Here is a 4,551-nt window from a genome sequence, read left to right on the forward strand (position 1 = left end):
CAAGTTACTTAACCCCTATTGCTTAAAAAAAAAAAAAAGAAATCCATCTTGCTCTACTAGAAAGTTAAGGAGGTGAAGGGGGAGGATATAAGAGAAAACAGATTGGGGGAAGGGGTATTCAGTAGGCTTCCTATTTTGGAGTGGGGGTAGGAAAAAGAAAAAATTGTAAATCAAAATCTTGTGGAAATGAAGGTTGAAAACTAAAAATAAATAAATATTTTTTAAAACCTCACATTTAATAAAGTTTAAGGACACTAAGAAACATAACAGGAAGATTTAAAATTTGAGAATGAAATGTCATTAAATAAGCGGACAATTAACACTGATCACCCAGAGCCACGATTTCTCCCTCCTGCAGGGAAAGACAAGTTCACTTCATTCCATCTCCTATGTCTTTGCAGCCATCAAGAATACACCTCTGATATTATGATTCATTCCATCACAAACCAAATGCACCAACACAAAAATACGTTAACATCCAGTCATCTCTTTTTATCTAAGAATAATATCCAGTCCAACCTCCATTACCCACAACAGAAATACGCTGTTGTTTTAGACATAGCCACAAGGTGACGCTGTGGGCTTTAGTCAAACTGACAAATTCAATCAGGCCCTAAAGGGCTACTGCTTGTCACTCATCCACATACTTTCACCTCCTATCCTGGGCAGCACTGGATTCTGATGTACGTCAGAACCAGGGTGTGATGGAGACAACTTGAATCGTTTTTCAGTGTGAGCATTTACATCTAAGTAAATGGAAAAATAATATGAGTCAGAATCTGATTTTTTTTAATTAACTAAAGAAAGATGGAGAAAATGTTAATAATGCAAAATAAATTTTAAAATGGGTTATGCATACATTTTTTTTCTCTGAGAGTCAATTGTTAAACATTTTCCAGCACACCACTAGCCTAGCAGTAGCTAGCTGTGTGTTCACTAATCTAATCTCTGGTTTATGCCCCTCTTGCTTAGTATTTCTTTCCTTCAAGCTGTCAACTAATAGCTTCTGTCCAAAGGATCTTTAGTAAACAGCTTAATCAGATTAGTGCAAAAGGTAGTTCTAAAAAAAATAAGCAGCGCCGTGTGTATCACAAAAGCAGCAGCCATCTCATTTTCCCGGTCTTCTTGGAGCAGAGCCTCACTTTAGCTGGTAACCTGTTTCAGGGAGAAGTAAATAGAAAGATCAGGACCTTAAGCAAACCTCCCAGCAGCCATGGGTACAAGAAGAAGGAGTGAGTTTAAATCATTCAAATAGTCTACACTGGCTTAAGGCTGAAATCCTCGTTCTTTGCCAGGTGATAACAGGATCCTCAACTCCTCCCTCACTGCTTTTCTGTACCTCTTACTCCTCTTTTGCTTAACTGTTCACACACCCTATCTTTTATTCTGGTGGAATGGGATTTTTTTTTACCAGAGGCAGACATAAGCCAAGGTGTAGGGGAGGAAAAAAAAGTGATCTTGATTACCATGCCACCGAATCCCTCCTCCTGACCTACCTCTTGAAAATCTATCTTTATAATCCCATTTGCATAACTCAAAGAATAGTGGAAAAACCTGTGAGACTCATATATTATCTTCCTACGTGAAAAAATCCAGAGGAAAACAGTTCTGTTTCCTGTACCTACTGGAGAGTCACAGGTTTTAAGCAGTCACTAGAATCTGACCTTGCAGAAAGTGAATTTCCCAGTTGCAACATAGGAACTGGGTGTGTTAAGTGGAATTGATCACTACCTATTGAGTATTGGGGTCAATTTTATTTTAAAAAAAAAGGTTAGAAGGGGTTATTAAAATTAGGAATTTCATAGGATCCCTTTTCCTTACATTCTGGCAAAGGAATAGGACAACCATCTAGGAGATATGCTCTTGTGAGGAGGGTAGAGTTAAGGGCATATGGTGCTTTGTCACAGCTGCCCTGAGGTCACTTCACTCCAGTTATGGGCCTAATGAAAATAATTTATTAGTTATCGCCATTCCTAGGAGATCTGGCCAATTGAAAGGTAGATGGGGACAACTAAAACATCAGACCAGTGGGGCAGATAGAAACACAAATATCAGTCCAAGTTGAGTCCATCATAGCCATGATAGGACAAGATATCTAAGATGAATAAAGCAAATAAAGGGGAAAACTGGAATGGAAAATATCCTGCATCAATGCTGCAGAAAAACGAATAGCAACATGTAGAATAGATCAATGTTGAGATAAGTTGTCAAGGAAGAAGCACTAACGGTTCCCAAGAGTCTATCAGTCCCACTGGTGCTGCCATATTGTAGTACTCCTGTCATGTAGGGTCAAGTTGGCAGGCATTTCAGGGAGATTCAGAAGGATTCCTTTAAATTCCAGGAAATACAGAAAGTTCCATGTTTATTATACTTTGATCTTTCAGCACAACTGAAATTGTTTCCTTAATTTGACTTTTTATTTGCATTTTTCCATGGTGACATTTTCCTGTTGCCTTAAAATCATTATTTCTTTTAAAGAAGAACTTTGAATTCAAATAGCTTTTGTAGTTCCAGATTTGTTCTTCTGTTGATTCAATAGTAGCCAATAATTCTGTTGCCTAACTCTCCTAGAGTGTGGATGTATCCTTTGAGCTACTTGGCAGAGAAGACTGAATGCAATCCCCTAGAAACAAAGAACAAATTTTGACTTTATGTCTGAACTGTTACAGCAGCTTCCTAACTAGTGAAATCAGTGGGATTGGGCTTTAGTGAGATTTGGGAAGGGGGAGCATCTCCCTGCCTTTGCCCCTTCTTTCTCTAATACATCTAGAGTTGCCTAGGTAATCTCAGATTTGTTTTCAATCCCATCGGTCCCAAGAATTTAAGAATCTTCAATGTTTTCCTACTACTTTTTCCTGTGTCAACTTTAAACTCCTCTTTCCGTCATATAAGAAGTCGCTCAACTAGCCTGCTCATTCTTCTTCCAGTACTCACTCATCCAACTTCATTTTGTGAGAATATCCATTTTAATCCACCACTACCATCTGACCTTTCTGGGGGAGAGGGGCGGCTTTTCTTCCTCAAGCAATTCAAAACCCTTTTAACTGTGTATTCACTATTGTGCAAGGCTTTGTTTGTAGACACAAAAATGAAAAAAGTTGCCTTCAAAGGGATTAGAATCTATAGAGAGGATAGGAAATCTACACAAATAAATGTGGCACAAGGTAGAATGCAATGAGGCAAAGAAGAAATCAAAGCAAGAGTATTACAGAAAAATTTAAGGAGGGAGAGAATATTCTCAGCTAGTAGAAGAGAATGAGTAAGGAAGGAGGGAAAATCAGGAAAGGCTTTGTTTATGCTTTTCTTCTGCCGGGTCAGGGTGGGGTGAAAAATAATCTTCAATTCTCTTTATATAATTTCCTTCAAAACCTTATATGACTCATGTTCATAGGGTGGTGGACTTGCAGTCAGGAAGGCATGGGTTTAAATTTCACCTAAAGTACTTACTACCTTTATAATCCTGGGCTAGTCACTTAACTGCTCTCAGTTTGTTTTATTAGTGAGGTATCAACAGTAAAATGGGAATAATAATAGTTATAGGGCTGACTTCGTTGAGTTATTGTAGCCTAGTCCTTTGCAAACCAGTCATCATTACTGTAAATGCATCTATTCTTGGTTAATTACAGTTTCACCCACCTAGAACTCGATTGAGTAACATCAAATATCTACAGTATTGATAGGATGAAAAGGAAAAAAGGTCTTTGAGGAAGGAATATAAATGTCACAAGGTTCACTCACCAAATCTCATGAGTGTCCTTCCTACCAGACCTGGTCCTAGTCTGTTGTCCTTTAGGGCAATAAGAGGGGAATGGTTAACCTGGAAAGTCATTCATGGTTAAACTAAATAAACATGCAAAACCTGTTAAGACAAAAGCAAGGTTTTATCTATGGATGAAGTTCTAGGTCAAAAGGTATGCAAACTCAAAAAGGGGCAGGGCCTTCTCTGAAAATAAAGTGGTAAGTCCATTAATAGATTGGCAAAACCACCTCTAAAGGGACATTAAACAAAGGTGTTCTCAAGCCACTGGTCTATCATTAAATCAGGAATCTGAACACATTGAGACTTAGTTAAGAATCAAGCCAAAATAATAAGCCAGCAATTAAATTAGCAGGATCAAAGCCAAGGGTACCATCAAATAACAGGGATGATCTGCTTTGCTGAAGTAGCAAAATGTTTTGGTTTTTATTACCATAGCTTGTCTTGCCATCCCCTACACGTTTCCGTTTCCTTTCCCCTCCTAAATAACCATCCCTTATAACAAAGTTTCTTTATAACCATGAAATAATTTTTTAAAAGAGGAAAAAGTGAACACATCTAAATCACCACAATGAAAAATAGTCTGACTTTATATATAACCTCCACACCTGTGTTAACCCACCTCTGTGCACCTACAATGGTGGGGAAAAGTGCCATCCATTTTTTCTTTAGGGCCAAGTTTATTCTTTATGATTTCAACTGTTTTGTGGTTGTAGTTTTTTCCACTTACATTGCAGTATCATTGTATATATTGTTTTCCTGGCCCACCTTACTTCACTTTTCATTAGTTCATG

Source organism: Petaurus breviceps, unplaced genomic scaffold (assembly GCF_028583685.1).
Source record: "Petaurus breviceps papuanus isolate PSGF00001 unplaced genomic scaffold, PetGlider_PUasm1.0 37, whole genome shotgun sequence".
Classification (NCBI taxonomy): domain Eukaryota; kingdom Metazoa; phylum Chordata; class Mammalia; order Diprotodontia; family Petauridae; genus Petaurus; species Petaurus breviceps.